This window comes from Triticum aestivum, chromosome 7A, assembly GCF_018294505.1.
Source record: "Triticum aestivum cultivar Chinese Spring chromosome 7A, IWGSC CS RefSeq v2.1, whole genome shotgun sequence".
Taxonomy (NCBI): domain Eukaryota; kingdom Viridiplantae; phylum Streptophyta; class Magnoliopsida; order Poales; family Poaceae; genus Triticum; species Triticum aestivum.
Genome location: NC_057812.1, coordinates 222430589 through 222446491, shown reverse-complemented (window position 1 = coordinate 222446491; position 15903 = coordinate 222430589). Strand labels below are relative to the sequence as shown.

The window sequence follows — 15903 nt, the reverse complement described above, 5'->3', positions numbered from 1 at the left end:
GGTCCGGACGTGTTTTGACTGTATTGGTCCGCCAACCGGTCTGAACTTACTTTTTTCAACAATGTGAAAACAACCTGGAGAGTTTTGCGAGCGTCCGGACTGCTGTCATGCTCGATTCTATCTAACAATGGCCCACCTAAAAACTCCTTCCCTTGCCCATACCCCATCCCACCTGAAATGGCTAGCGCCGCTCCAGAGCACCGGTGCCATATTCATGCCGGCTCATAGCGACGCGACCTCACTGGCATTCTAGCATTGAAGCGGCGCCGGTCGTGAGCGTCGCCCCATCGTTTCCCGATGCACGTGACTCTTCCGCGTTCAAATGACAGGCCGTCATTCAGCCTCCCTAAGTTAAACATGCGCGGTTGCCGAGGAACCTACTCCGCCATTAACCACCTCGGCGCTTCTCCTGCCATTCATCGACTATTTAAACTCCATCCTCGGCTATAGCTGCATCCATCCTCCTCCTCGCCGCACCACATTCTTCATGGCCTCCTCGAGTTCCAAATCCATTTGGCACAACGTCTCGTCCGAGTAGAAGACGGAGATGCCACTATTGTTGCCGGCAAGCAAAAGGAGGTCGGAGCTGCGGACGTCCCAAAGGAAGACGCAATTGATGATGAGTCGCCGACACCCTCCTCGCCGGTCCATGTCAGCATCACCACGTGCTAGGCACGTGCTCACTACACCGAAATGGTGTTGGCCGAGCAGGAGGCCTTGTTCTGACAAGCGCAAGCCGACCAGGAGTACAATCTCCGCCTTCTCAACAAGCACCAACACGCGATGGAGCAACTCACCACTGGCACAGCTATATTGCGCCAAACGTGGACCAAGTGGAGTAGGAGGTGCTGGTCGACTCATATCACACCGCCTGTGAAATCCGCCGCAATCGTCGGCGGTACCGCCAGCGTCAGGCGGAGACAGATGCGGCCTTCAAGGAGATCCACGAGGTGGCCAACGAAGTCTATGGCAAGAGTGAGGACGAGGACGACATTCCCAACTCCGCCACGACCATGAAGCCGACGCGTCCACAGGCGCTGCCGGCGGCGAAGAAGGCTAGAGCATGGGAGCTCGCCGGTGCTCGGGCCCCAGGAAGACCACCGCCCATTTTCGCTCCCTCTGAAGCCAAGCTTGGCGGGCTCAAAATCGCCGGCTGATTAACCGCTTGCAAGTTGTGGAGGCGGAGACTACGAAGACATAGCTGGAGCTTCAGTTCCAATGCTCATGGCCAGCCGGAAATGGAAGAACGTGTGTTGGCGGTCATTTGGACTAGGTTTAGAGTATGGTTTAGTACAAATATATCCAAATATAATTAGTTTGTGCCGTTCTATATGAAAAGCATCCGGGTTTAATAAAAAATATTCAAGTATGAACGAATACTTTCCGGTTTGTTTAAATATCCATCAAATTTGTTCATTTTCCTTAAATTTCTTTCGTGAAGAAGATTTTCTTAATTTTTTGCCCGTTGCAACGCACGGGTCCTTTTACTAGTATAATAATCTTTCCCTATATTATATATATTATATATATATATATATATATATATATAATATACTAGTACAAATGCCAGTGCGTTGCACCGGGCGAAAAAATAGCACAACCTGCTTCTTGTGCCATCGTGCACTATTTTTATATCCAACTTTACTAAACATTGATGATAAGGTTAAACATGCAAATTTTCTTATTTTTAATAAAATTTAAAGTTTTTAATTAAAATTGGAACACTTTTTAAAGAATAGTTACGTTTTTATGAAATTGGAACATTTCTCTACAAAGAATATTTTCTAAACAGATTTTTTGTGTGTCCTACATTTGTAAATCAAAATATTTTTTAGTGAAAGTGGAATATTTTTTCTGATTTTTTAAGCTTTTTTAAAAGGTGCAAACATATTTTTTTTAAACAAAAATGTGCAAACATATTTAAAGCTGTGAACATTTTGAACTATATTTACTCTGTTAAGGTTTTCTACAGATAGCTTTTTTAGGGCATTTTTTAACTTTTACGGCTAGTTGGTTGTTTGGTTGGGAAGAGTTTTTTTTTCTCTTTTTTTAACTATTTCAGCTTGCCCTAAACAAAGCACTTCATGGTCCAGACACTCGGCCTCATCACGATCATATGCGCTCTGCTCCTCCATGACCCTCCGATACTGTGCCATCTACGTCCGCATCGCCGCCTTCTCCTCCTGCTGCCTGCTGATCATGGGCATGGCTTGGCTGGCCACCACCGCCGACACGCTCCGCTCCTCCTCCAGCTCCCTCCACATGAGCTTAATGGATTGCAGTCCAGCTCTACCGCCGCTTCAGCTCATCAACTGTGCTACACTCTTCAACTTCAGTATCAAGCATGATGCCGTCTGAGACGCCTAAGTAGTTCCGCTAGAGGGAGAGCGCCCTGGTGCTTCAGAAATAAGCAATCGTCTATGATACACTGATTAACTGGTTTCTTTTTTGTTATCTTACTCTGATGGAAAAGGTGTTCTCTATTTTTGGTAAGGTGGCATTTGAACTAAAATGGGAGACTTCACAACATATTGAATGTGACTGGTATTTAATCTATCCCGGAGAACCGCGCCTTACATGAAGAAAATCTCACTAAACCCTAAACATATATTGCTAAAGCAACTGAAGGGCCATCTTTCTCTCACTTGATAATCCAAAAAACAACTAATTTCAGACTGCCTGAGATTCATGTTAGCATATTCATGAGCCAGCGAAGACAATATATGAAACCTGAACCTGCATCATTGTACTGTTTAGTCCTTCCGTTCCTTTTTATACCATGTCTTTTGTTCCACATGTTCCTCTGCATTTTCACTTGAACAATTTTCTGTTGAACTAAAAGACAATACCACCAATGTCAATTACCAAGATGAAAATAAGAAAAAAATTGTTAGCAACCTGTGAGAGGTTAGCCAACATATTCCGTAGCTGATGGTCCATCTTCGCATGTAAAAATTCAGAATAGAGGTGTGTCTTTGTCAGCGGCTCGTATAACCTGCAGAATCGTGCATCATTCTATCATTCCCTTGCTTATAGAAGCACTACTCACTAGACCACTCAGCAATCACACAATTAAACTGCCCATGTAAGATTTTCCACACAATTTAATTAGCAAGATGAGTGTCCTCAACTGTAAAAAGCCCCCAACTCAACACAAACTAAGAATTGAAGTACAGAAGGAAGACAATGGCTGACAAATTAACCGCAATAATTCTCGGTTCATCGAGAGAACGACTTTTGTTTCTAAGCTAAGAAGGTTCAGTTAGATTCATCGCCTCCTCTCGAGAGAGAATGTGCTCCAGTCAAACAGCTAACGGAATGATGACCAGACAATTGGATAAGATCCAAAAGTCCAGGCGACGACGCATTCAGGCGCAGATTCTCTAACAGACAGAAGTCATGCATTCAGGCCTGACTGAGTAGTAAATTGATGAATGGCAGTACAATTTCTTTTAATTTGCACCATCCAACACTAAACGAAACAAATCAAATATATTTAAGATTGGGTTGTGACTTGTGATCATCAATCAATACGAGTAGAGTACGGTGCAGACCAACCAATATATTTAGGTGCCACTGGAAATACAACCGTTCATTATAATTTACCACAAACTTGAACAACCAAAAGAAGAGATCCTGATTCAACTTGTTTGGGCGTGCTCAAAAGCAGGGTTGTTGCCCGTAATAATCAAAAAACACTGAAGTCTAAAGCAATGAATCATTGGACTACTTGTGGACAAATAAATCAAGGAGCCCTTCATTCAGATTCAAGGTTTAATTTACCGATTAGTTAAATCTGCATGCCTTGCTCCACTGAATACACTTTTGTGATAGATAATCTAATAAAACCTATTTCCCCTGTTGTCGTTGTCATACTGTCACCACCTACATACGCAGTAATGCAGTATATATGAGGCTCGGAAAAGAAGTGAACCACCGTTGGGAAGGACACATCAGTGTATTGCTGGATGTTATTGGCACCATCGATGATGCTTCTTGCGCTCGCGACCCATTCCCATGGTTCGCTACGGAGCAAACCATAGTTGCCATGAGCCAGGGTTGAACAGGTTTGGGCCTTGGAGCGCCATTTCTGTCTGGTAATATCAGAAACGATTCATGAAGATACTCTAACGTAGGGCGAATATAGTAGCCTAATATTTGTGAGCACCGTCATCTAGTAAAACAAAAAAATGTGCCAGTAATACCTGATTAGAAAGTTTTGGGATCTATTTCAAAAATTATATCAGATTTGAAGCAAATGCTAGAACCTTGTCTCTTCACAGGCTCATGTTTTGTAACTAATATGCAGCTAGAGAAATCATCTACCACACTAATTTAAAACTCTAATTGGACAAAAGAATAAGAACAAGTGCTTCTACCACAATTGTACAGTATGCAGACATGAACCTGCAAATGTGTGTTATAATTTAGGAGCAGTCAACACAGGCAATGCATATATTTTATATATCATGGAGCTTATTTTTGAAAGCACGTACTTCCTTTTAGGTATAAAAATAAACACATAAATGATGTCATAATGTATAGATGGGTTACACAACTGCAAGTAGTTATGTAAACTTGTAAAGTGCAAGGTTTCATGTACACTTGCTGCAGCTAGGTGCTGGGAAGAGCATCAGTGGGCTCCTTGTATGAAAAAATTAATGAAAGGAAAATAGATATTAGACAGATTGATTTTCCTGCAACAGCCCTGTAAATTATATCATCACAAAAAGTTAGTGTACTGCTTTCAAGATTTCTCCATTACATTTCATTATGCTTTAACTTCGCCCTAGATGTTTTCAAAAGGGGATTGTTGGACTCAAAAGCTTTCATTGTACATTGATCATGCCCAAATGAACACAAACAGCCTAAACATGAGATTGGTGTCGGTGCATTCGGCAATGAGTTCAATCACGTATCTTATCATTTGGACCGAAGGTTGACACAATGTGTCATCCATACTGAAAAATCTAAAAAATAGCATCATTAAGAACCTACAGACCTATTCAACCTATCCTCGACCAAAAACCTATCTTATTGATTCACTCAATCAATCAAATCGAGACTCCATATTGTGCAAACTCACTCTGAATATCCAGGATGCAAAATGGGGTGCAGAGATGAAACCTTTAGAATAGTATTACAAGTGTATTTGAGGAGGAACATGAACCAGGCTTAATCTCTGTTGTTCGTCCACATACAAAGATCTGTGGTGTCATCTCAGTTGGGAATATGCTGCGAATGTAAGTTTCAGTGAGGCAAGGAGACTGGACTAACCTTCAAATGAGTGGTTGTTAAGGTGTGGAGGGTGATGCAGGGAAGAAAGGATCTGTGCCGCCACAAAACTCAGGGACCTCATAAACCTTGTTGACATGGGTTGACGATATGAGTAAAACAGTGCACATTTAGCTTCACATTCAGTAATTGGAGGGACATCTAACAAAATCTACTGCTGTAGAACATAAGGTGCAACGGAGTAGAGTGCCATGCCAAACTTCAATAACCTTTATAGATGTGACATGTCTTCTCTTCTTCAAAAAAGTAAAATGTGACCATGTCTTTGACGAGAGCAACTTCCATGAAGAGCAGGGGAACCCCAGCGTTAAAGAAGACAGTAACAACATTTAGAAAAGTTAGTAACATACCTCAAACCACCACTCTAGAAACTGTATCACTCAGTTTAAAAACCCATGGAAAATATTGTTTATTTTATCCGTATAAGACAGTTTCAAACAGGTGCAGAAATTACTACTAATGCATGCAAGTTAGATGTCAACTCTTGGCACCACATTTGGTCGTGCATGGTGAGTAAAAATTTCTAGGCTTCAGTTGTAGCATCAGTACTAATAGTCTGTTGAACCGGTATGGGCCCTAGCCCATCAAGATCTGTCTCTTGGGCCCAAGCCCATGAGAGGTGCTGACCTAGAAGAGGAGCCCCTCTTCCCCCTGCCCCAGAGAGAGCCGCCACATCCAAGACACACACTCACGCAGGCAACAAGACAGGAGGGGAGGCGCTGTGTGAAGGTACCCATCTCCCGATTCAACATGGTATCGAGCCAGGCGACGAAGGTGGCGGCGTAGTCCCTCGCTGGAGAGGCGGCGGTGGGGCCCAGCAGGGTCAGGCGAGAAAGGAGGCTCGTGCGTGCGTGAGGCGGCGGGTCTGCTGTGGTGCGCGCGGCGGCGGCTGGGCTGGGCTCGAGGAGCTGCAACGCGGCCGAGGAGGGCTGCTGCAGGCTGTGCAGGCGGCTGCGGCGGGAAGAAGAGGAGGAGGAGGAAGAAGGCGGCAGCGGATTTGGGCTGCGTGCGAGTCAGGCTGAGGCGGGGAGCTGCTGCTGTTGGTGCTGCTGAACAGAGGAGGAACTGCAGCAGCTGCTGCTGCCTTGTGCTGTTCCTGGGAGCTTGCTGAGCTGCTGGTGCTTTTCGGCTGCTTCTTGGAGCTGCGGCAGAGGAAGAAAGAGTGGTTGCCTGCTGGACTGCTCGTTCTGGAACAGGAAGAGCCTTGGCTGGACCGCTTGTGTACTTTACAGAGATTTTTTTTCTCTCTGTGGACTTGCTGTTGTGAGCTTGGTGTTGTGGTGGTGGTGGTGGTGCTCCTTGGGAAAAAAAGACTCTCCGAGGCTGAGTTTTGCTGTTGCTGCTCATCCCGGCAAACGATGGCTGAACCAACTGGTCTTGCCGAGGCTTTGGAGAAGCTCGCTAAGATCCTCGCGGAGTCCAACTCTGGGGCCATCGTTCCTCGACAGGAAGTGGCTCAAAAGCTTGAAATGTCGCCCCTGGACATGAAGCTAGAGGGGGCAACAAATTATTTGAGCTGGTCCAGAAGGGCTTTGTGGGCTGTGGAGCAGAAGGAGCTTGATGGATATTTGTTGGGCACCGTTGTAGAACCAAGGGACACGAGTAGTGCAGAGGGCAAGAGGTGGAAGGTCATCCACTCTGTACTTATGGTGTGGTTGTTGAACTCCGTGGTGCCCTCCATTGGACGCTCTGTGGAGGGGCTATCCTCACCTGCTGAGATATGGAAGATTCTGTCCACTCAATACTCTGGCAAGGGCAATGTCATGCTCATTGCTCAGATTGAGGACAAGATTAGGTTGCTGCGTCAAGATGATGGCATGTCAGTGATGACATACGTGGCAGAACTGCAGGCTCTGTGGGCTGACCAGGATAACTGTGATCCCTTGGAACTCTATGATGCGGCTTCAATCGAGTCAGGCCATAAGTGGATGGCACGCAGGCGTGTGCTGAAATTTTTGGCTGGCCTCAAAGGTTGCTTTGATGGCAGGAAGGCTTCCCTGTTGCACCAACCTAGTCTGCCTACCATTCCTGAGGCTATTGCAGCGATGACTCAAGAGGAGGTGCGCCTATCCCTTGAGCATGCAGACATGAAGGTTGTGCCAGCTTCGACATTTGCAGTCACTGAGCGCATGGAGTGGGGAGATCCCACCAAATGTCATATCTGTGGGGAGGTAGGTCACTGGAAGAGAGAATGTCCAACTCGTGGCAGAGGCAGGGGATATAACAGAGGGGGAGCAGGCAGAGGTAGAAGTGCTCGAGGCAGAGGTGGATACTCAGAGACCTCATGGAGCCAGGCTTCTAGAGGTAGAGGTGGCTACTCAGGACACTCAGGGGGTCAGAGGGCTCACATGGCCGTTGCAGGAGACACTGGGACGTCCAAAGGCAAAGATGTAGATGATGTTGCCTATGGAGACTTTGCTCACTGGGCCTCCACTGATGAAGGTAATCCGGAAAGAGCATCTCTTGCTACTAATGAGAGTGCTCCAGAGTGGGTTCTTGACTCTGGAGCATCTAAGCATGTTGCTAGTAACTCATGTGTGTTCGAATCTTACACTAAGCATCCTCCCTCTCACACGGGCACTATACAAACGGCTGATGGCACAAAACAACCAGTCATAGGGGTTGGTACAGTAAAGTGTACTCCGACCATTTCCCTATCGTCAGTTTTACATGTGCCAGCCTTTCCTGTCAATTTGGTCTCTTTCAGTGCACTCATTGATCAAATGGACTGTCGTGTGATCCTTGACAAGTTCGGTTGCTTGATTCAGGAGCGACAGACGAGCCAGACGGTTGGGACTGGCACCAGGCGTAGGGGGCTCTGGTACATGGACCAGGAGGTGCAGCCGGACTTGGTGTGTGCTGCGACCATGGAGGATAAGGAGAAGCAGGCGATGATCCATCATTGTAGGATGGGGCATGTATCTTTTGATAAGATGAGTAGAATATTTCCGGATGTTATGTGTGGAATAGGCAAAGGCAAGCTGACATGCGATGCTTGTGAATATGCAAAACACACACGGGCCTCATATGTGAGTAAGGGGCTCAGGAGCATATCTCCTTTTATGCTTATTCATTCGGATGTATGGACTAGCCCAGTGGTGTCAATGAATGGGAAGAAGTATTTTGCTACCTTTATTGACTGCTATTCTCGCATGACTTGGATTTACTTGATGCGTCACAAGGATGAGGTGTTTAGCTGTTTTCAGAACTTCCATGCTCTTGTAAAGAACCAGTTTCAGGTACAGGTCAAGGTGCTCAGGACGGACAATGGAACGGAGTATGTGAACAACATTTTTGGGGCTTTCATGGCTGACCATGGGATTCTTCATCAAACTTCATGTCCGGACACCCCCCCTCAGAATGGAGTGGCCGAACGGAAGAATCGTCATGTTCTTGAGGTTGCTCGGTCGTTGATGTTTACCATGAATGTGCCTAAGTTCTTGTGGGATGATGCAGTTATGACAGCCACATACTTGATCAACCGAACACCTTCCAGGATACTTGGCATGAAATCTCCGTCTGAGTTGATCATTGGAGATAATAAGTTTGTTGTTCCCCCAAAGTTGTTTGGCAGTACCTGCTTTGTTCGTGATCACCGACCATCTGTTGGCAAGCTTGATCCTCGGGCAGTGAAGTGTGTCTTTCTGGGATACTCGTCTAGTCAGCAGGGGTATAAATGTTGGTGTCCCTCTGAAAAACGCAGGTTTGTAAGTATGGACGTTACATTCAGGGAGTCTGAGCCATTCTATGGTGAGCCGACTGATCTCAGTCTGTTGTTTGCAGAGCTTGACCACCTACACCCTGTGCATGATGGTCAAGAGGGGGAGAAGGATGTGTCTCATACTCACGGTGATCCTGTGGACATTAACACTGATAATGATGTGCAGGCTCAGGTTCAACCAATAGTGGGTACAATTCCGGTTAGTACCATCACTGATCATGATGTGCGGGCTCATGTCGAGCCAACTGTCGATACACTTAAGATTGGTGCTCTCCAGGTTCCTGTTCGGGATCGATGGCAGACGAATACCCTGGTGTACTCTCGGCGGCAACCACAAGTGCAGGGGGAGCAGCAAGGCAGGGAGGCAAGAGTGCAGGGGGAGCAGCAAGGCAGTGAGGCAAGAGTGCAGGGGGAGCAGCAAGGCAGTGAGGCAAGCTCATCTGACACAGTGGAGCTGCCCATTGCGTTGCGAAAACCTACACGTGAAGCGGCAAGGAAGGGTGAGGTAGCAAGGAAGGCTCTGCCAAAGGATGATGCTTGTGATGACCTTGATATTGGCAATTTTGTGTCTTACAAGGCTTTGTCACCTTCATATAAGGCGTTTGTTGCCTCTCTGCAAACTGTGTCTATCCCTAGGGATTGGAAGGCTGCAAAGCAAGATCCGAAGTGGCGTGAATCGATGATAGAGGAGTTAGAAGCATTGAAAAAAAACAAGACATGGGTGCTAACCACATTGCCGGCAGGAAAGAAAGCAGTGAGTTGTAAGTGGATTTTTACTGTGAAGCAGAATCCTGAGGGCAAGGTGGAACGGTATAAGGCTAGATTGGTTGCCAGAGGATATAGTCAAACTTATGGAATTGACTATGATGAGACATTTGCTCCAGTTGCAAAGATGAACACGGTACGGGTATTAGTCTCGTGTGCTGCAAACTTTGGGTGGAAATTGCACCAGTTAGATGTCAAGAATGCCTTCTTACATGGTGACTTGAAAGAAGAGGTATACATGGAGATACCGCCAGGTTTTGGCACAGAACAGACTACGGGGAAGGTATGCAGGCTGAAGAAATCCTTGTATGGTCTGAAGCAATCGCCGAGGGCATGGTTTGATAGGTTCAGACGAGCTGTTTGGAATATGGGGTATGGCCAATGTAATGGTGACCACACGGTGTTTTATAGACACACTAATAAGAAGATCACCATTGTTGCAGTGTATGTTGATGATATCATCATCACTGGAGATGATGAGGAGGAAATAAAGAGAGTGAAGGGGTGTCTGAGCAAGGAGTTTGAGGTAAAAGACTTAGGAAATCTAAAGTACTTCCTTGGCATAGAAGTGGCCCGGACAGAGAAGGGAATATCTTTGTGCCAACGAAAATACACCTTGGATCTTTTGAGTGACATGGGCATGATGGGATGTCGTGCAGCCCCTACTCCAATTGAACAAAATCATCAAGTAACAGCACAATCAGGTGAGCTAGTGAATAAGGAAGATTATCAGAAGCTGGTTGGGAGGTTATTGTACTTGTGTCATACTAGGCCTGACATTACGTATGCCGTGGGGGTGGTGAGCAGATACATGCATGAACCAAGGAGAGGGCATCTTGATATTGTTCACAGAATCCTGAGATACTTGAAGGGGACTCCGGGTAAAGGGTTGTGGTTTGCGAAGAGTGGACATCTTGAGGTGGATGGCTATAGTGACTCTGATTGGGCTAGCTGTCAAGATGATAGACGATCAACTTCAGGTTACTGTGTGTTTGTGGGAGGAAATTTGGTGTCATGGAGAAGCAAGAAACAGAATGTTGTGTCTAGATCAACAGCAGAAGCTGAATATAGAGCATTATCTCAAGGGTTGTGTGATATGCTCTGGGTGAAGCACCTACTATGCGAGTTGAAACTCTTGAGGAAGGGACCCTTAAGGGTGTGGTGTGACAATCAGTCAGCTATAGCCATTGCTAATAACCCAGTTCAACATGATAGGACGAAGCATGTGGAAATTGATCGCTTCTTCATTAAAGAGAAACTTGATGCTGGGATCATCAGCCTTACTCATGTCAGCTCTGGGCAGCAGTTTGCAGATTGCTTGACAAAGGGACTGGGAACAAAGGACTGTAACTTGGCGTGTGACAAGATGGGGATGATAGATATCTACCACCCATCTTGAGGGGGAGTGTTGAACCGGTATGGGCCCTAGCCCATCAAGATCTGTCTCTTGGGCCCAAGCCCATGAGAGGTGCTGACCTAGAAGAGGAGCCCCTCTTCCCCCTGCCCCAGAGAGAGCCGCCACATCCAAGACACACACTCACGCAGGCAACAAGACAGGAGGGGAGGCGCTGTGTGAAGGTACCCATCTCCCGATTCAACATAGTCCCATGTGCGAATAATCAGAAACAAAATTTCTAAAAGTAGAATTTCTAGGCTTCAAGTGATGCTATTATAGATGCGAAACAAAATTCTACTTTTGGTTGCTCTACTTTTAAAAGATTTTAATTCAGAATTAACCAAAACCAATACCATTGCAAAGCGTATGACAAAGACTGCAATATTAACGTTGGGGACATGTATAAATTATGAACCACTTAGTCCCAGATCTCAATTTAAACTGTTGCCTTTATTTCTAAAATACAAACTGCATCTACTATGTGCGATTTCTTCCAATCTGCGGATCAAACTATCATCTTAGATATAATCTAGATGTTACCTTTAAAACGTAGCTGGTCAATTTGACTTCAACTTGAGAACACTGATGAATTTCTTCTCAGTGGATGCCTACTTCTTCGTTTGGTGATGCACACATCAGCCTGAACCAACACCGCCAGGAGCCAACTCCAGCTCATCCCGCAGCACACCAATGCAATCCCTGCAAAGGCCTCCGTGCTCCCCCAACATCGGCTCCCATAGCTGCCCCTATAACTCACTGTTGCGCCAGCCGAGTTGTGGTCGACCTCCACCAGCGTGCTCTATCAACACAAGCGCCCTCCGTGGGCTCACCCTCAGACTGATCTCTCTCTATTTGAGAACGTCCTCATAGCCTTGATCTTGATTTGAGCATGGAGAATCTTGTGCGCCGGGTTGGGAAGAGATGTCGACTCGCTTGGGGACGGCTGAAGATGGCGGCTCGCGAGGTGTTCGAGAGGTGGAAGTGTGAGTACGGAGGGTTGGGACGGCGCTTGGAAATCCTGTCAAGCTTGGGGTTGTGGGACTCCGAAGGCGGCTGGCGAGCCCTCCATGGCCACAACGGCGGCCACCTACTGCAGTGGCGGAGCTAGGTAGAAAGTGTTGGGGGGACCAAGACTAAAACATGACTGGCTGAGGGTGTAAAATGCTAAAAAAAAGTCTCATCTAAGTCCTCCATCAAAAAAAATCTTCACAGTTTGGTACAAAGTTGGGGGGGCCACAGCCACCCCAGACTTGTACATAGCTCCGCCACTGACCTCCTGCGATCCACGACGACTCAGGAAGGGAGAGGGGTGTCGCTGGCAGTGGTAGGCGGCGGGTGTGGGGCACTTGGTAGGGTAGGCGTACCCGCAGGGTAGGCGATGGCGGCGCGTGGTGACAGGCGGGGACCGACGGCGTGCGACGCTGGGGGGCGGGCCGGCGGCGCAAGGTGAGGCGGGGCATGGCGTGGGAGGAGGCGGTGGTGCGCTGGAGTGTTGATTGGGTCGTGCGGGCGGCTGCGTTAATTTTTTTCTTTTTCTCCCCCGAATCGGTATTACTTATTACGAGGACCGCGGGTTGATTACTAAAACACAAAGGGACTTTTTTTTGTAAAATTGCAGCGACGGACGACCAGAAGCAATACCTGGTTTATTATTATATATATAGAGAGAGATATAATATTATATATATATATTATATATTATATATTTATTTATTTATTTATCTCTTCCTAATAATCTCTCCCTAATAATAAAGCACGGATTGGGTCTCCGGGTTCACCGTCGCGCCGCTTTTGCAAAAGAGTCCCTGTGGTTTTTATGCAATCAACCCGCGGTCCCTTTTTTAAGTGAAACCTTGAAAACGCTTTGTTTTTACAAAAAAAACTCTATTAAACCAAACCAATCCTCTGCCTCCTCCCCTGCTCTTGCCATCGCCCGCAGAACACCACCCAATTCATCGCTCGCTCGCCGAGATGCAAGCGGCCGCGACGGCCGGGAGTGGATGCGCGGGGGAGAAGTAGTTCGGGTCTGCGCCGCCGCCCTTTGCCTCCACCCCACCACCGTCCACGCTGCCGCCACCACCGCCGTCCGCGCCGCCGCCCTTTGCCGCCGCCGTCACCACCGCCGTCCGCGCAACCGCCCTTTGCCGCCGCCCACACCACCGTCCGCGCCGCCACCACCGCCGTCCTTGCGCCGCCCTTTGCCTCCGCCCCCACCGCTGTCCAAGCCGCTCTTGGCGTCACCGGGGATCCCGGTCGCGCATTGAATCCATCGCAAAGGATCTCGAGGCCTGCCACCCCGCCCGGCGCACCCATCTAGAGGCACATGCTCTCCACGGATCCATTGGATCCCTTGCCGCCTCTCCTCCTCTGTGCTTCGCTGGAGAAGCCTTGGCCTTGCCCTGGATGCTAGATTCTGTGATTCCTCACCTGCAATATGGATTATGGAAGTGCATCTGCACCTGGGGCGCTAGCTGCTGATGGCCAGAGATAACCGCGATGTGTACGAGGTGAGAGAATTTTCCTCACTAGGTAGCAATCTACTTTGATTCTTTACCATAAAGCATCTCTTCATAATCAATTATGCTTAGTTTTTGACAGTCACACGACAACCCCTAGCAAGCCTTTCGTGGAAACATCGAGTATTGTTTAAGATTTGTTGTCCACGGGAAACTAATTAATGTATTTGGTGGATGTACAGGGCTACGTAGTGGTTGCAGTCTTGTATTAACAAGTGAACAATTTAGTGTTCATTGGCAACAAAAAGAAGTGAATAATACCATGCTATATTTAGTGTTGCTTCCTGGTCCTTGGTAGATGATGCATTCTTCTTCTGCATTGAAATTTGGAAATTGAATCTGCATAGTATTTGTCCGTATTTCTCCAAGATCTGAGCATACCATCTTAGGAACTTCTGAAACTTCCTGGTGGGACATAAGTTCAGGAGTGTAATTTATCTCAAGTGCGTACTGAACCTTAATAACAAGGGGATTCTGTTATTTCTTTCTCAATTTACTTGCATCTTCAGAAATCTGGTGTATAGAGCAGCATTGTTCAGTCTGCATGGTTATATTATTCTGAAGTTTCAAGGAACAAAAATGATGTATATTTGAAGACGTACGGGTTGGGAACAGAAATAATGTGATTTCGTGGAACAACATTAAATAGGCAGGAGGACAATGGATATTTTTGGGTCAGTATTTTCCAATTAGATACATATTTCAACTTGCAATTAGGAGGTTCTGAACCTCTCTTTCTTGATGGAGCGCATGCAATGAAAAAACCAGCACCACTGGTTTGTCACAGCCAGAGGTAAGTGCATGGTTGTTTGGGTGATAGCCTTATAACTGTCACAGTTAATTGATGGTCTACATCCATGGTATGGCTGCGTAACGTTTATGATTTGTCTCATATTAGTCATTCACCATGTTCCTCTTACCATCGCCTTGACTGGAACGAAGGTGCTTACCATGGCTGAACATTTATTTAGCAATCTATTGCCGCTCGATATTGGCATGTTCCTTCCGCCACGGAGCATGATTTGCAAAGAATGGTGGAGTTGCTTGGTTGTTTCTATGAATTGGTGGAGGATGTAGAGGCTCATATTCATTCTGTGTCCAGGTCCGTACCTTGCATCAAATTCCAGCCCTTACGGCCACTCGGAGCGCTTTTCACTGTACAAACAGCATGCAGAGAAGCTAATGGAGTCTTGTTCAGGTTATCACTGCTTTTGCTCCAGCAAGGTATCCTTCTCCCTCTTTATTGACCTTTACGTTTGCCTGATTAGTGAAACATGAGTCACGTGATTCCAGTTACGCATGTATAACATAGGCTTTTTTGTTGGCTCGTATTAACATGGGAACTGAGTAAATTTCTCCAAATGTATTGGTTCGTATTAACCTGGGAACTGAGTAAATTTCTCCAGATGTATTCTTTTGGTTGCTTTGGGTAAAATGCTTGGTATTTTGTATTTTGTGTTCATATTAACACTTCTGCAAGTCATCACGTGCCTTTAATATTTTAGAAAGTACAACGAGTCTTGCGAAGGGTCCTCGAGGAAGCTCAATATATAGATGACTATTCTCAGTGGAGATGATACCAGAGATGTTATTCTGAAGTAAGCTCCTGCACACCATTCTTTTGTAGTTCCTTCAGAAGAAATGATTCCATTCTTGTACTCGATACTGAAGAGTGGTTGCTGCTCATTCGTCTTAATTTAATATAATACCAGCGTGTGATCCTTGGACAAAAATAAGGAAGGTGAGCTCCTAAAAAAAGAAGGAGAGAATAACCTTTCAAAGATATTACATGGGCTGAAATAAGGAAGGAAAGTTCCTTTAAAAAATGAGATAATAATATGTTGCGAAGGAATTATAATACGAGGGCATGATGAATATACATAAATAAGGAAGGAGAGTTTGACAAGAAAGAAATGCCTTTAAGATTTGAAAATTAGGGGGTCCTTTAGGGTCAGAATTATCGTACAAAAATTGTATCAAAAGTATTGTATGTGTAACTAACTAGGCGAAGGAATTATAATTCGTTATTTCTAATGTACTGGAGATGGTCTAACAGAACCCTTTTAGCGAGATTTTTTCCATGACAACTTACAAACAATGCCTTTAAGATTTGAAAATTAGGGGGCTTTTTAAGATCAGAATCATACGTACAAAAATCTTATCAAAAGCATTGTACCTGTAGCATGCTTCTTAATGTAGAATTGGGAAAA

The 15903-nt window shown here is 46.0% G+C and overlaps 1 long non-coding RNA gene across 2 annotated transcripts; it reads right to left on the bottom strand.

Moving 5' to 3' along the window:
* Positions 1-2531: 2531 nt before the first annotated feature.
* LOC123151033 (uncharacterized) lies at positions 2532-13023 on the bottom strand. 2 transcript variants are annotated; one of them, XR_006475462.1, is made up of 3 exons: positions 11718-13023; positions 5278-5573; positions 2532-4094 (listed from the first exon to the last, which is right to left on the bottom strand). It is a non-coding gene; the product is annotated as an uncharacterized lncRNA (long non-coding RNA). The 2 variants fall into 2 exon arrangements; XR_006475461.1 differs by lacking the exon at positions 11718-13023 and having other exon boundaries at positions 5278-5977.
* Between the last annotated feature and the right edge of the window lie 2880 nt (positions 13024-15903).